This window comes from Lissotriton vulgaris, chromosome 5 (assembly GCF_964263255.1).
Source record: "Lissotriton vulgaris chromosome 5, aLisVul1.2, whole genome shotgun sequence".
NCBI lineage: Eukaryota > Metazoa > Chordata > Amphibia > Caudata > Salamandridae > Lissotriton > Lissotriton vulgaris.
The window spans coordinates 440279096-440296420 of record NC_141693.1 but is presented as its reverse complement, the minus strand read 5'-3'; the positions used below and the strand labels follow the sequence as shown (position 1 = coordinate 440296420).

The following is a 17325-nucleotide window of genomic DNA, read 5'->3' as shown; positions in this document are numbered from 1 at the left end:
TAGTGGCACAGAAACAGTTTTTCAGCATGTCCTGCCCTCCGGTAGAAGAAAGCATCCCTGCAAGCGGTGTAGACCCACGTGCAGTGTTCTTGAGGCAGGGTGTTCTGGTAGTTGTAGTGGAATCAAAGAAACAGTTTTTCAGCGTGTCTACTAACATCAGTAAGTAACTGACATACCAAAAAATATACCCAATGTTCATTAGCCTTTAGATCACCATAATCATAACTATTCATTATACTGCTCATGACCTTACTCATTAAATCCCCGATGACATAAAAAATGAAATAATCTGTCATTTTACAGGTGATATTACTTTTCAGATCACCTTTGACATAATCAAATCCCTCTTTTTGATTGACATAATCAAATACATCAATTAAAAAAATAAAAACTTAAGCGGGTCTCCTGCGTGACTGACATGCTTCTGCAGCCCCACAACCACTTTTATTACATTGATGGTGCACCTGCCACCTTTTGGGTAGCTGAAGAGGAATATGCAAATTTTAAAATGTGCTAGCTAGGTGTTATGTGGCGCTCTAGGCTCCCAGCTGATCGGAGCCGGCGGCAGCCTTTTGATGGGGCCACAATGGGGGAACAATGCCGGGTATCTCCTTTTTTAATGTTCACCCATTCCAACTTTGGGCATCATTTTCGCTGGGGGTCTTGGGAGGAGTCCCAAAGCCCCGTGGCCCCTGCCATCCTCCTGTATGCATGCCATGGCATAGCAGTTCTGTGCTGCAGGGTGGCCAGCATTCGTCCTTGCTCCTGCACGCACTGAATACAGGTGAGAACAGGATCAAAACACTTTTCCCATCCACAGTTACTGTGGGCGAAAGATGCTGGTGGCCCTGCTCCCAAAGACATGGTCAACGGGATAGGAGAAATGCCCAACATTTCTTCACCTTGGTCCTGGGGACTGGATATTTGTAATCTGTAAAGGCAGCCAAGAGAAAGCTGAAACGCGTGTTGCAGAAACTAATGGGAATTATTTGAATTCAGCATTTTCGAATAACATGAGTAAAACTGAATTGAAGTTTTTAGATGTAAAAATCCTAATTAAAGAGTGTACAAATGTTTTTTCATTGTATAGAATGTCAACTGTTTAGATAATATATTGCACAAAACCAGTTTCAATCCAGAGTCTCTCTAAGTCACCATACCATATATAGAGTTAAAGCAAGAAGAATCTGTAGTAATCGAGAACAGCATGAGAGATTAGAAAGGGAAATACTAGAGAGATTCAGGAATAGAGAATATAACGATGGCATATTAAATCTAGCCCTCCGGAGAGTGAGATATATGAAAATGGAAGATGCTCTGTTTAAAACCAGAAAAGTGAGAAGAGGTAATAATGTGTGTTACTTCCTAAGCACATATCAAAACCTAAAAAAATCGGTAAAGGCAGCCCTTAATAAATATTGGCCAGGGGCGTAACACAGGCCCCCGTAGCCCCTGCAGTGCGGGGGGGCCCCCAAGCTCCAGGGGGCCCCCTCAGCAATGCCCTCTGGCTGCAGAGCTCCTGATTGAACCCGAAGTTTTTTTTTTACACCAGTGATATTGGCCCCCAGTGAGGAGCGACACGGTTATAGGAATTTTGATGACCAGAGTTAGGAGCAATATAACAGTGGAAATGGAGTATTGGCTAAAACTCAATGAAGGCTTCACAAAGGGTAGTAAATACAGGGTTTGTAAAGAGGGGAAAATCAAACAAATTTTGATTCACCCTTTAAAACGAATATTGAAACGGTTTTGAAAAAAAAAAAAACGAATATTGAACTAAAAAGTAGTCTTAGATTTAATAATGACAATCCAGTTTATATGCTCCAATACCCTTGCCCTATGGTTTATATAGGAAGCTCAACATTGCAAGTATATAAGTGAATACTTCAACCTTTGAGCTCAATAATAAAGAATGTTTTGAATTATCCAGTTGCAAGGCACTTCCAGATATCACTTGGGGGAGTTAAAAAAAAGTTTGAAGCACAGTGTTCTAGACTCCGTCCCAGCTACCGCACAAGGGGGAGATTGGGAAAGAAGACTACGAAGACTTGAATCAAGATATATTATGTCATTGGACACAAAGGAGCCAAGGGACTTAAACATGGATGAAAAGTTTTATATACACCTGTTATGTATTAATTAGGCTGTCTACATTATCCTACTTTTAGGATTTGATGCTCTCTTAGTGTTTTATTCCATTTTGAATCTAATGTTGTTGTGTTTATTTGATTACTCTTTTAGGTACTTGCAGTGTAAATCATTGGACTAGTTAATTGATTTGTGAAGTGGAAGGACTGGAAAATTTGAGTGAAGATAACTACTGGGTTTGACGTTTAATGAAATGTTTTAATGCTTATTAGTCAACTGATGGGATGTGAACCCACTTGGGCTAGAGAGGCCTCAATAATTTGGCCAAGTTTATTTAATTGCGTTGATGACTATTTGCGATTGTTTTAATAATTTGCTGAATCACAATAGGAGGACATATGGCTACTTGAGTATGATTGGCCCCAGTAAGGGAGTAATGTGTTCAACAACTATTCCAATTTATTATTTTTGATAACATTGATTTAAGAGTGACAGTAATTGAATATTTGAAACTGAAGAAAATAATATGTCCCGTGTTGTGAGGAGAAAATGTCTTTTATGTCTATGTTTCATGTGCATTCTTGTATATTTAAAGCAATAAAAAATGTCATCAACTGTCATGATCAAGGCCCGAGAATAACTAAAACACATTGACATTAGTTTTGCTGCTATATTTAAAAAAACAAGCATTTGTCACTCCACGAGCAGCAGTCTTGCTATTTACTGGTGGGTGAGGTTGTGCTTAAATATACATGTATATATATATATATATATATATATACATATACCTGACATAAGCTGAGAGCGAATAAAAGACCTGCTTAACCACGTACCTGGTGTCTGTTTCCCGTCCTTTGGAGCTCTACCGGCTGGAGTGCATCTGAGAGGTGTGGGAGAACTCATTTGGATATATATATATATAATATTGTATGTTTATTGGTTGTTATTTTTGTTTTTTTTTATTTATTTTATATAAGTACCAACATGTAGGTACCAATGCAGAGTCTAAAAATAAAAATACATTGTTTCCTTTGTAGATATCTTGCAGGTTGTTTCAGAAGTTATTGAGGTATATGGAATTCATAGCGTAGTTTGTCAGGAAAGCAGAAACACCATGGAGGCAGGAGATGATAAAGAGATGTTAAATACACATTGGAGATGATATAGTGGAAGAAAGGAAGTAACTATGAGCAAACTTAAAGTTGCACAGTATATTTAAAGTCTGATTTTACATTAAAATCAATTTGCTACTAGTTTAAAAAAGACATATAAAAATGAATAATGTCTCAAACAATTTTTGAATTATTGTATATAAATTTATTATTCTGATTTATTTTCAAAATTAAAAAGAACTTCTAATAATTCTTGGTCAGATTTTGGCTCATTTTCAATTAACAAATCCACAGCTTCAACACATTGCAGAAGTTCTATGTCCATTGATTGATCAAAGAATTCTGAATCATTTTCTTTGTCTTGGTTGCATTCTGCAATTTCCACGTTATTTTTCTGCTCTCCTTCCATTTCTATGCTGTAAAATGAATTTTAAAAAAATATATCAGTACAGATAGGGCACTGTTGGGTTTAAGTACAGACAGGTAGTTTGGTTTTTTAAACAGTGATTTTTTCGTTGGGCAGTGTATGGTATCAAACTGGAAGTAGAAATATGAAAAAAATTATGAAATAAACTCTAAGTCAATTCTTAATTATAAAAGACAAGTCTAATTCCATCCATAACTAAAACAGAGAAGTCTATTTTATTCTATAAGTATTACAGAGGGATAGTATTTAACTATCAGAAAATGTTTTCCTAATTAGCTTACAGTACAGAACATAATTCAGTTTTTAAAATAACATCTTACCTTTCAAATAGAACTTCAAGTTATCAGTTGAAATGTACTTGATATGTACTTCAAGAAGTAGTAGTCAAAATGGCTGTGTTTCTCTCTCTTTCTTTATATATATTCAGGTACATAACCAATCAAATGTCATGAAATAATAGAAGATATTGAAAGTAGCATTTTGATTGGTTGTCAATTCTAACACTTCATAAGTGTTTTGGTTAGGTAATTTACCTCAGGATATTTAATCAGGCTTACAGCATAATTTTCACAATGAAATTCCATCAAATTTGGGGAAATGGTACGGACTGCTATGTTGTAGGGGCTATTCTATATTTGATGAAAGTGTCTGTAGTGTTTTTTCTGTAAATTACTTTCCCACCTTTTTTTATCGAGCGCTTACCGGTGCGCTCCCTGGTAAGCGAACCGGCAGTGTTACGGGAGTCCTTCATTTTATGTATTGGTAGAATTAAGACATAAGATGGAGGACAAACAATGTACGGAATGGGTAGAAGGGGGCACGGTAGACACTTTGTGACCCTCTAGGTTTTTGGAGGGAGGATTAGGATGCTGATACATGCAAAAATTAAGAAAAAAAAATTAAAAAATTTCGCAGGGGGAGCGCTCGGTACGCACACCGGTAAGCTAACCGGGGAGCGTACTTTAGTGAAGAAAAAAAAAAGAATACATTTTACATCTTTTGATATTTGCTATTAAAAAAACATTGAAATTCACTGAAAAAACCATAGGTTATAGACCATATATAGTTAGGAATTAGCATTTACAAAACCTTGAAAATTCACTGAAAAAACCATAGGTTATAGACTATATATAGTTAGGGATTGGCATTTACAAAACCTTATTTTATTCGCACAAAACCATTGAAATTCGCATATATAGTTAGTTGCACTAACTATATATCGCGCACCCGCAATCCACTGCTGATGATGTCACATATTACATCATTCATGACATGGTCAGTGACATCACTGATGACATCTCGAATGACATCACGGATGACATCACTGTTGACAACTCAAATGACATCACTGATCACATCACTGATGACATTATTCATGTGATAATACGATGAACATCTTCAGACTCTAATATAACCTTAGATACACTCAGTGTAAACAGACACTCACAGACTGTCACTCATCCATGGAGTTACTCACACACCTAGTCAGTCATGCAAAGAATCAATCACACCTCAATTTTCTCAACTATACAGTTATACACACCTTACTTATTCAAACATATACTAACACATTTTTACTCTCTTATACAATCCCTGATACAAGTTCACAATGATCCATACAGCCACTCACACATTCTCTGGCTCTTATGCACAGTTATTTATATATGTCAACTCTCACATGTACTGTGTTTTACATATGTACTCAATTTGACATGTAGCACTGAGATATCAATTCACTCACCAATACACTCATGCACACAGTCAACCGCCCATGCAGCTGTTTCCACATGCACTTTTGAACCCATACATCTAGTGAATCAACTGCTCACACATCTATGCACAGAGTCATACACCTCCCAGCCACCCACACACACACTCAGTCTCCCATACAAATACTTGGGCAACCAATCAATAACCCATATAGTTACTCATATAGCTACTGATCAACACATGCAGCAGTTTACAGAACAACAGACATAATGATGCACCAATTAAGACAGTTTAGTCACTAACCCATGCACTCAGTGAGACACATTTAATCACTCACTCATACAGTCATGCACCTACTAAATCCTTCATCCAGACGCTTATACATCCACTCATTCTTCAATATGTAAGACATATTTTAACTTTACAGAAACATACAGTCACTGGAAGTTGTTATCAGTGATGTCATCAGTGATGTCATTTGAGATGTCATCATTGATGTCATCAGTGATGTCACTGACCATGTCATGAATGATGTAATATGGGACATCATCATCAGTGGATTGCGGGTGCGCGATATATAGTTAGTGCAACTAACTATATATGCGAATTTCAATGGTTTTGTGCGAGTAAAATAAGGTTTTGTAAATGCTAATCCCTAACGATATATGGTCTACAACCTATGGTTTTTTCAGTGAATATATATATATATATATATATATATATATATATATATATATATATATATATATATATGTTCATAGAGAACAAAACATAGGTTTCAGGGGCGTTATAGTTAGTTGGACATTTCACTCGTACAAAACCATAGAAATTCTCCCTTTATAGTTAGTTCAACTTTTTTATTTATTTAGATATTTACACATAATATGATTCCTTATTTACTCTATTTATTTGTCCATATTTATTATCAAAATATGTATTTAATATTTATCAATAATTCATTGTTTTACTGATCCTGTGTTACTATGTATTTTATTGTAAAATTCAATAAAAAAATTCAACACAAAAAAATATTTTTATATATGTATATCTCAAGGTCGATGGAAAATAAATGGTTATATAAGTGTCTAAATGGATGATTTTTTTTTGTAAAATTGATTGTATAACTGACTGATTAAGTGTATCTTAGTAAATACATGGGTTAGCAAGTAATGTTTAAATATGGACATATCTGTATCAGTGTTTCACTTTGTGTATAAGTGGCTGCATGGGTTGGTGAGTAGCTACATGAGTGTCTATATGGGTTTTTAGTTGTTTATTTGAGTATCAGTATGATATGTTCATAGGCCACGCCCCTTTTTACAACACTCTGCAACGCAGCTCTGTGGCGCTTATTGGAGGTACCTGGTGGGCTAGTTGGCCCCCAGGAGACCTCGGGATTGAAGAGGAATTAATTTCCCAACTTAGGGGGTCATTACGATGGAGGATTTTCCGCATCCACCGGGCCGGCGGAAGCCACCGCCGGCCCGGAGGATGCGGAAAATCCTCTGCGGACCCACCAGGACCCACCGCCACATTAGGATGGCTGGTGGGTCATGGTTTAGGTCCGCAGCTTTTCCGCCGCGGCTGGCTTACAACCGCTGCGGAAAAGCACTAAAATGGTGACGGTGTCTCTCAGACACCGTCAGCCAGATTAGGATGGGCTTGGGAACATGCTTTTCCGCGGCGGCTTTTCCGCCGTGGAAAAGCATGTGTAACTGCACTGCGGGGGCCCGTTGCGGGCCCCCTAGGTGTAGTGGGGGGTGCACATGGGGGGTACCATAGTTACCCCCTGCATTTGCGTGCACAATGCAGCAGGCACCGCGCGGTGCCTTCCGCTTTGTGCACTCAAATGCTGTGCATGCATTTTAACATTGCTGCGGGTGCAGCTTGAAGCTCCACCCGCCGCAATGTTAAAATAGAGGATGTGACCGCCACCCTGGCGGTCACATCCTAATCTGCACAGAGGGAATGCCGCAGCCCATGCGGACGTTCCCTCATGCTCTGGGGTCGCGGACGGACTCAAGTCCGTCCGCGATCGTAATGACCCCTTTAAAACGTGCCACAGGGCATGTTTGCACACATGTCACCTCAGGCCCGCCCCCTCCCTTTCCCACTGTGCAAACGCGCCCGTGGTGCGTTTTAAGTTGAGGGATTAATTCCCCTTGATTGCTAAGGGTCCCTGGTGTGCTACTAGCCCAACAGGTACCTCCATTAAGTGCCACAGAGATACGTTGCAGAGAGGTGTAAAAAGGGGCGTGGCCTCTGAACACCTCTCCGCAACGCAGCTCTCTGGCGCATACTGGAGGTTCCTGGTGGGCTAGTTGGCCTCCAGGGACCCCCAATATTCAAGGGGAATTAGTTCCCCATCTCCGAACGCACCAGGGGGGCGTTTGCAAAGTGCTGCAGGGAGGGGGTGGGGCCTCCGGCACGATGCCGGTCTTTTTTTGTTTTTTAAGAAGGGGGCTATGTGGCCCCCCTTCTTTTCCTCTTTTATTTGCCCTGGGGACCCCATCCCCCAGGGCCTGACCCCTTTTTTTAATATTTAATTTCTTAAAGTAGAAGGTGGCCGCGTGGCCCCCCTCCCAAGGCCATATTCACCCCGGGGGACCCCATCTCCAAGGGCAAGGCCAGTTTTTTTTCAATAATTTAAATATCGGAGGGCATTTATGGCCCCAGGGACCTCATCCCCGGGGCCAGCCTTTCCTTTTTTAAAACATTTATTGTAGTGGGGAGGGGTGCCCCGTGGCCCCCCTCCCGGACCACTTATGTCCCCGGGGACCCCGGGGACCCCCCTCCTACCATTTTTAAAGCCCTGGTGGGTGGTGGTCCCCAGGGCTTGTGGGTCCATCACAGACCCCCCATTTCTCATAATTAAAGTCCCGGGGAGCTGGCGGTCCCCGGGGCATGCGGGGGGATTCAAGCCCCCCCACACAGTTTTTTTCATTTTTGAAAAATAGAAGCCCTGGGGTGGGGGTCCCCGGGGCTGCAGGGGGCCATGAGCCCATGCAAATATTTTTTAAAAGCTCCGTGGGGTGGTGGTCCCTGGGGCTTGGGGGGCCTTTGAGCCCCCCATGCATTGATTTTAGAAGCCCTGGGGGTTGGCGGTCCACGGGGCTGTGGCGGTTGTGAGCCCCCCATATTTTTGAAAAGCCCCAGGGGGTGGTGGTCTCCGGGGCTGGGGGGCCCCCCTGGGCCTACCATTATCATACAAATATGGCCTCCGGGACTTGGCCCACTTGGGGGCTAAACAGTAACGAAGAGCGGGAGCCCGCACTTCGTTTTTTTTTTTAGCCGGATCCACGGATCCTCCGCGGAATTTGCAGATTAAAAAAAATATATATATATTGGAGGGGGGCCCCCCTCCTCAGGCCATTTATGACCCTGGGGACCCCATCCCCGTGGCCGGCCTTTCCTTTTCTTTTTATTTATTGTAATAGGGAGGGGTGCCATGTGGCCCCCCTCCCGGGCCACTTATGGCCCAAGAGACCCATCCCCGGCCCTATCCATTGGGGACGGTGGGGGGGTCCCCAATCCCCCAATGGTCCCGCCGGCTCCCCGCGTTCTGTGGAAGCCGGCATTGCTTTTCCACATGGGGAGCTGCTAAGATACAACTCCCCGTGTGGAAAAGCAATTGTCTTTGATTTTTGGAAGAGAGAGCAGGATTCCCTGCCCTCTCTTCCAAAAACCAAAGCAGTTTGCTATGACAGGGTGGGAGCCGCGAAGCTCCTGCCCTGTCATAGCAAACAGCAGTGTCCCGGGGGTAGGCGCCCCGGGACACTGCAGGAGCTGACCCTGGGGGTGCAGTCCCCAGGGCCCTCGAGGGTTCCAGGAGGGGGGCCGTGCGGCCCCCTTCCCACCATTTTTAAAACCCCGGGGGTGGTGGTCCCCGGGGCTTGGGGGTCCATCATGGATCCCCCATTTTTCATAATTAGAGCCCCGGGGAGGTGGCGGTCCCCGGGGCGTGTGGGGTGTTCATGCCCCCCACACAGGTTTTTTCATTTAAAAAAACATAGAAGCCCGGGGGGGTGGTGGTCCCCGGGGCTGTGGGGGGGCCATGAGCCCCTGCAAATATTTTTGAAAAGCTCTGGGGGTGGCGGTCCCTGGGGCTTGGGAGCCTTTGAGCCCCCCAAGCATTGATTTTAGAAGCCCCGGGGGTGGCAGTCCCCGGGGCAGGGGAGGGCTGTAACCCCCCTGCAAATATTTTCAGAAAGCCCCATTGGGTGGCAGTCCCTGTGAGGTTCCGTGACAATTGTAAGTGGTGTTTTCGACTCGCACGAATATGGTCGAGTCTGGTATCTATGAACCGCAAATGACGAGTTTAGTAAGTGTGCGCAGTTTCGCTGTGCTAACTTAAACCGTTCGTTTGTTATGTGGGTTTTTCATCTGTACCCATGGGTTCCATCTTAGATACGGCATCCATTTTGTCTCTTGCCCTCAAGTAGCCAGCGAACGGACGCTGTCCGCTTCGCGACCCTGGGACTCCCAAGATATTTGCGGAAGACACATGTTCTTTGTAAGTGTCTTTATGACGAGGGGGATGATACTGTAAGGCAGATGGCCCCGCTCGAGGCTCATCTTGCCGTGCCGGTTTATTGTCTCAGCCGTGCATCTCATTAGGCACGTCCCTTTTGATGCCTGTATCTCGTGTTTCCCGATACCTCCCCTTTTACACCCTTTCCGATTTCCCCACTGTCTCCGTCTTCCTCTGCACCTGTCTTTGTTCCTATTTCGATCTGTTTTACTGCCGATTGGAATGCACTAATGTTGGGAAGATGGGTTTTTACAGTTGGGAACCGCCAAATGTTTCCGCACTTATGTTCCGGACCTTATGTGTATCAAAGTGACCAAAGCGACCCCTCTGGGGGATAATTATGGGAACCGGGTTGTAAACCTTTGTGTATCATGTTGTCCTATGGGTAAAATCTGTATAAAAGGAGCGATCCAAAGAACCAATTTGAAGCAGTCTCCCCAAGTTGCACGTGTTGTACTTGTCGTGACTTCTGTGTTCCCTGCAGTAAATAAACCTTGAATCTTTGACGCCGAAGGAAGTGTCCCGTGTCTCTGTCATTCGTACGCCGGAGCAGGTTACCCACGAAGGTTTCAGGTGTTGTGCCCTGGCACCGCTGGGTCTTAAAGAACCCAGTCCTTCAGTTGGCGCCCAACGTGGGGCTGCATCAGTGGTACCGGTCCAAGCCCGACGATCGTGAGGAACTTCGTGTGAAATCTCCGAGGGAAGGTGCACTCCGCTTCATCGATCCTGTTGTCGAAACAAGTGGCCCGAAGACTTTTCCCGCGAAGATTCCCGCCTCCTGACGGCTGCGACGGACTACTGCCCTGACTGTAGACCTGTTTTGGCGCCTGGCGTAGACCTTGGTATAGCGAGACGATTGACGGGCCTTCCTGGCGACGCCATCGATCTTTGAGTTAAGTATTCGTGGGTCGCTCCCAGAGTTCTTGGTTGTTGACACTTTAAGCGAGTGTTTTTGTTGTTGACGCTGTGTGAGTGTTTTTGTCGGTGACACTTTGCTAGCGTACTTTGTTGTGTTATTTGACGACTGCAGCCGCCAAAAACCGAGGGTTTTTGTTCTTTGCTGGGACTTGGTAAAATCCTGTAACCCTTGAAGTTTGTGAAACTCGGCTAGTGTGCGAGATGCCTGGTCGTAGTACTTTGTTCAGTTGTTTCAGACCTTGTGGTGTGGATTCCCGACTGGAGGACTCGTGTCCGATACCTCCGGTTGGAACTCCGACTTATGAACTGTACAGTAAACATGGGCTAGGCCCGATTACTTTTAATGAATACTGGATCAAATATACGAAGAAGGACGGTGACCTTCGCTGGCCACCACATGGTAGCTTCGAGGCCCCGATCTTAGATAATCTAGAGGTTAAATTGTTCGCGAAAAAGTCAAGGCCGGCCATGTTTGATGCCTTTCGGTTGTGGCGTAAAGAAGCCCGGCAGAAAGAAATCAGACAGACTAAGTGAAATCAGAGAGATAGTGCTGGTACCATTGTAAAGAAAGCAGAACAGTTCCAGCATGATAAGGAGGTTAAGGAAAAGGAAGTGTTTGACAGATTACAGCGTATGACTATAGATAAATGCTATCCTGCTTTGCCTACGGAGTCGGAAAAGAAGGATGAGTCAGTTGAGGATCCTTTAATGTCCTATCTTATGAAATCGCCACCTCCGTACGTACAGGGTATCACAGCCCCTGTGATTCCCCCTGTACCTGTTCCTGCACCTATTCTTCCTTTGCCTGCTCCTCAACCTGCACCCGTTCTTCCGACTGTTCCTGCTCCTTTGGCTGTTACTATTCCTACTGCTCCTCCGCTTCCACATACTCCTGCTCACGCTACTGCTCCTGCTTTGTTAACCCCTGCTGTTGTTTCTGTCTCTACCCCTTCACTTGTTAGTCCTGTGTCCTATACTTCTCCCTCTACTCGTAGTCGTAATTCTCCTCTTGCGGCTAGTTTCTTTCATTCGCTCGGACCTGTTCTTGGGTCCGCTGGTTCCGATGGTCCTCAGAGACGTAGTCAGCTTCCTGGTAATAGGGAACGTGCTTCGCTATATAATATGGCGATGGGTTGGATGACGCACCCCCTTAGAAATCCACCACGTATTGTACTCGACACATTTTGTCAGTTCAATATACCAACCCAGAGATTTGTGTTCGAGGAAATGTGTAAGGTCCTTCGTGATCAGATATCGGCCGACGCACCTGACGAGGTGCTGACCGCTTTGTCTGATCTACAGCTCCAGTTCTCGGCTGGACTGATAGTGGATACCAATGTTCGACGTGCTGTTGAACGATTGTTATCTTTTCGTCCCACTCCTATACCTCAAGCCTTGTTTGTTGAGGATATTGAAAGACAGCCAGATGAGTCTGGTCAGTTTCCTATGCGTGAAGTTCCACCCGTGTTGATGCCAGGTGATGCTGCTCACGTTCCACCTATCCTGCCGTATTTTCAGAGAGTATGGATACATCTCCCATGGAAAAGATCAGAAGTGTTGCAGGTGAAGCAATCTTTGCCTGACCCTCGCAAAAATCCTGCAGGGTATTACAAAGAGTTATCGCAGCTTGTAGATGCTACGATAATGAATCTTGCCGATATTGACATGCTGTTTGGCAATGTTGTACCGCAACCGGTATGGGCTAAGATTCGTCAGGAAAATCACTCAAACGAATTAGGTGGTGATTGGGCGGCCATTATAGCGGCGGATGGGTTGCAAGTTGGTGGTGCTAAGCCTGAACAGTTGATTGCTGCTCTCCCTCAAAGAATAATAACTCTTATGCCAGCTATGAGGGTAAACTGGGACAAATTGTCAGCTTGTAAGCAGAAAAAGGACGAGAGTGTCTCCGATTTCTTTACGAGGTTTGAGGAGGCATTCATCGATCATAGTGGTCAGGATATGAGCACTGAGGGTGGTCAAAGGTTGTTCGTGGATAAATTTGTTTCGAACTTATTGCCCGATTTGAGCAATAAATTAAAGAATTCAGAAAGTGCGTGGGCCGTTTCTACTTCAGCTCAGATATTGGCTACGGCACAATATTATGAGAACAGAGAGAAAGAAGAGAACGACCGTGCCGATAAAAAGACGAAAGAGCTTAAAACTAAAGTGCTGCTTCAGCAAGCGTATCCTCCACGTTCGAATCAGAATAATTCGCAACAAAATAGATCGCAGTCGAACCGATCCCAAACTCGTAATGACTCCTCTTCCCAAAGATCCTCGTTAGGGTACAATCAATGTGCTTATTGTAGACAAGAGGGTCACATTAAATTCAATTGTCCTGTTCTAAACTAACATAATAGTGGTAACTCATCTAGAGGAGGTCGTGGTGGTTCGCAGCAGGCACCACGTGGTAGAGGTCGTGGTGCCCAGAACGATCGTTCAGATAACTCATCAAATTCCGATAATTGTTTTGATCAACGTGGATCGTCGCAAGGACGATCTGCGCAGTACAATGTAGACGATTATTACGTCGATCAGGGAACTGACGACAGTAATTACTAGGACAGCCATAGACAAGGAAAGGGAGTGGTATCAGTTCCGGTTGATCATAGAGGGCCTTACGTCGCAGTTGCTACATCGGGCGTCGTTGAGCCTTTTCTGTTGGACACTGGTGCAGCGAAAAGTTCCATTAAGCATTCGAAACTCCCTGGCGCACCTTTGTCTGGCTTAACAAATGTTTCTGTTGGATTCTCTGGCGCCCCCGTTAGCAATCCAGTTTCGCGCCCTTTTCCCCTTAAAATTGGGCCTCGTGAGCTAGAAGCTCCGTTGATTTTGACCACGGGTTGTGGTGAAAATCTTTTGGGCCTGGATTTGCTTAAACGTTTGTATGCAACTTTGTATTGTTCTCCTGCGGGTGTAAAGCTTACGTTGGGAGAGAGGGTTGTCTCTCCCATGTACTTGTCTCTCGATAAGCTTCCACCGGAATTGAGTTCTCTTCCTGCGTCTTTGTGGGCAACAGGTCCCAATGATGTGGGCCTACTTGATATCTCACCTTATGTTGTTCAGCTGAAATCCAATGTGCGGTTGCCACGTATTCCCCAATATCGTATCTCTCTTGATGGTGAACGAGCATTGTTGGCGATCATCTATGATTTGATCGAGAAAGACGTTATTGAGGAAACACGGGGAAACGTGTGCAACAGCCCTGTACTACCCATTCTAAAACGTACTGATCCTTCGAAACCACCTGTTTATCGTTTTGTTATCGATTTACGGGAGGTGAATAAAATTGTGATTCCTCAGTTCCCCGTTGTGCCTGACATCACGGCGCTACTGACTCTGATTCCAGCTTCTGCATCGTGGTTTTCGGTGATTGACTTGAAGAATGCGTTCTTCAGCATCCCGATTGCAGAAGAGAGCAGAGACCTTTTCGGTTTCTCTCTTGGTGGACGCAGCTTCCGGTTTAAACGCGCTCCTCAGGGCTACTGTGAAAGTCCATCGATTTACAGGCAAGCCTTGAAGGGTCAACTGGATGCGTTTAGGTTGCCGGCCGGTGCGGCCTTAATCCAATACGTCGATGACCTATTGGTGGCTGCTGATACTCAGGACATTTGCAAAATTGCTACGGTGTTGTTGCTGCAACATCTCTGCGAGTTAAATCACAAGGTGTCACCTTCTAAACTCCAATATTGTTGTCAAGAAGTAACCTATCTAGGTCACTTATTGTCAAAGGAGGGAAGGAGGTTGACCCCAGAAAGAATTGCGGCAATTGCGCGAATGGCTGTGCCAACAACCCAAAGAGATGTGCGTGCCTTTTTAGGTATCACGTCGTACTGCAGGCAATGGATCCCTAATTTTTCATTGCTAGCGAAACCATTAGTGGCTCTTACGTGCAAGGATGTTTCGACTCCTTTACCATGGACGGAAGAATGTCAGAAAAGTTTTTCTGAATTACGTGATTCATTGTGTTCGGCTCCTGTGTTAGGTACTCCTGACTATAGCAAGCCGTTTACATTATATGTTCACGAGAGGGAAGGTTGTGCGTTGAGTGTCTTAACGCAACCTTTTGGTGGTAAGCAACGTCCATGTGCATATTTTTCCTCGACCTTGGACCCGGTAGCTAGAGCATTGCCGAGTTGTTTGAGAGCAACAGCGGCAGCCGCGGTCTCCATCCGACAATCAGCAGGATTGGTCATGGATAATATGCTTACGGTGATGGTTCCGCATGCAGTCGATACTCTTTTGAATCGTACGAAAACCCAGCACTTGACGAGTGCGAGGTTGTCTGGGTACGAGTTGACGCTGTTGGCAAGCCACATTCAAATAAAACGTTGTAATGTTCTGAACCCGGCAACTTTGTTACCAATTAGCTCAGAGTCAGATGAAATAACAGAACACGATTGTTATTTGAGGACAGAAGAGGAAACAAAAGGTCGAGTGGACCTTAAAAACACCCCATTGGAAGAACCAGATGGTACACTGTATGTGGATGGTTCATGTTTAAAGTTGCCGAATGGTGATGTGACTACTGCTTATGCTGTTGTAACGTTGAATACTGTTGTTGAGACTGCAAGATTAAATCAGAATTCTGCCCAAGCTGCAGAGCTGATCGCTCTCACTAGAGCGTGTGTGTTAGCGAAAGGGAAACGTGTGAATGTGTTTACCGACAGCCAATATGCATTTGGCGTCGCCCATAGTTTTGGACGTTTGTGGAGAGAGAGAGGTTTTCTAACATCGCATGGTACGAAGATTCAGCATGGCCAGCTTGTGAATGATCTTTTGGATGCACTTACGTTGCCTAAGCAAGTGGCGATTGTTAAATGTAGTGCGCATCGTAAGGTGACGGATGATGTTGGTCGTGGTAATGCGTTTGCGGATGAGACTGCTAAGGAGACTGCCCGGAACCTTAGCACTCGAATGTATGTGACGAGTTCGGTTAGGTGGCCTACAGAGTCGAGCATGTGTGAAGACACTATTGAGAGTGTGAAGGCAATTCAGAATGAGGCCACCGAGACTGAAAAGACGAAGTGGAAAGAAAGTACGGGAAAGTTGGATGCAAATGGTTGTTGGATTGATTTGTCGGATCAGAAAAGATGGATGTTACCGGATGCGTATGTGCTGGCCGTTGTGACAATGGCGCATGGGTTAGCACATATTAGCGCGAAAGGTATTTGCAAGTTGCTGTCCCCTGTGTGGAAGAATGATGGTATCACGAAATGTGCTGAACGCTTGGTTAAGAACTGTATGGTGTGTATGTTGTACAATCCTGGCAAGGGAACCCCAACTCCTCCTGGCAGTTTTGCTCCCCCTTCATGTCCCTTTGAGGTGATTCAATTGGACTTCATCCATATGGAGCGATGCAATAACCTGAAATACGTTTTAGTTGTGGTTTGCGCATTCTCCCGATGGATCGAGGCCTATCCTCTCAAAGATAATACTGCTTTGTCTACTGCGAAAATCCTACTGAAGGAATATTTTCCTCGGTATGGAATGCCTAGAATCGTGTGGTCAGATAACGGAAGTGAGTTTGTGGGGAGTGTGATGAAGAGTGTATGCAAGGGCCTTGGAATTAATCAGAAATTCCACAGCGCCAACCATCCCCAGTCAGCTGGGTTGGTTGAAGGGTATAACGGCACCCTTAAACTAAAGCTAGCGAAGATTCAGGCTACGACTGGTCTTTCGTGGCCTGACGCTTTACCCTTAGCATTACTGTCAACTAGGGCGACTGTACACTCCCGAGTAGGGCTAAGTCCCTATGAAATAGTGTTCGGTCGTCCTGCGAATGTTTGGGGGGTTCCTAGGCCAGGTATTTTCTGTGATCTTGAGTATCCAATGTTGATCGATTATCTTCATGACTTGACTGCTAAACTGAGGTTAATTCACCAACAGGTTCACGAAGCATTGCCGACGCAGACGGAGGGTCCAGGCCACCAGCTCCAGCCCGGAGATTGGGTGGTGACGCGCAACTTCTCGCGCAAGAACAACTTGGACCCGAGGTTCACTGGACCCTACCAGGTCCTCCTTGCCACGAGAACTGCAGTTCGTCTTGAGGGGCGGAAGAATTGGGTGCACGCCACCCATACCAAAAAAGTCCCTATCCCGTTGCCAGCAGACTCGTGGGTGAGGAAAGGCATTGCATCAACTGAAACCGAAGGATTGCCGGTGTTTGTACCTTTCAGCGACGCACAACCTGTCGGAGAATCCTCAGTGCAGCAGAAAGTCATTGTTGAACATTTGTCAGCAAAAGACTCAAGACCAAAACATTCAGCTGATCAACAGGACATGGTCCCTTCAACGGATCCTTTGTTTGACGAACAGACACGTCCTGGGAAAACCCGATACTTTTTGCGATCCAGCACTAAAGACTAATAAAAGATCCTGTTCCCCTGATAATTGCATTATCCCGTTTTCCACGATCAGTTCGAACATTCGTACCATTGTAGTTATTTTGTACATATTCATTGAGCTTCGTTCCTTACACTTTTTGCTTCCACAGCTGAGAGACATTGTTTTTGCATATACACTTGTGAAATAAAGGC

General features: G+C 44.7%; 1 protein-coding gene across 1 annotated transcript in view; it reads left to right on the top strand.

The window, feature by feature from the left end:
• LRRC38 (leucine rich repeat containing 38) overlaps nucleotides 1-17325 on the top strand; it is a 525027-nt gene that overhangs the window by 162757 nt on the left and 344945 nt on the right. The gene's annotated exons all lie outside the window — the stretch shown is intronic.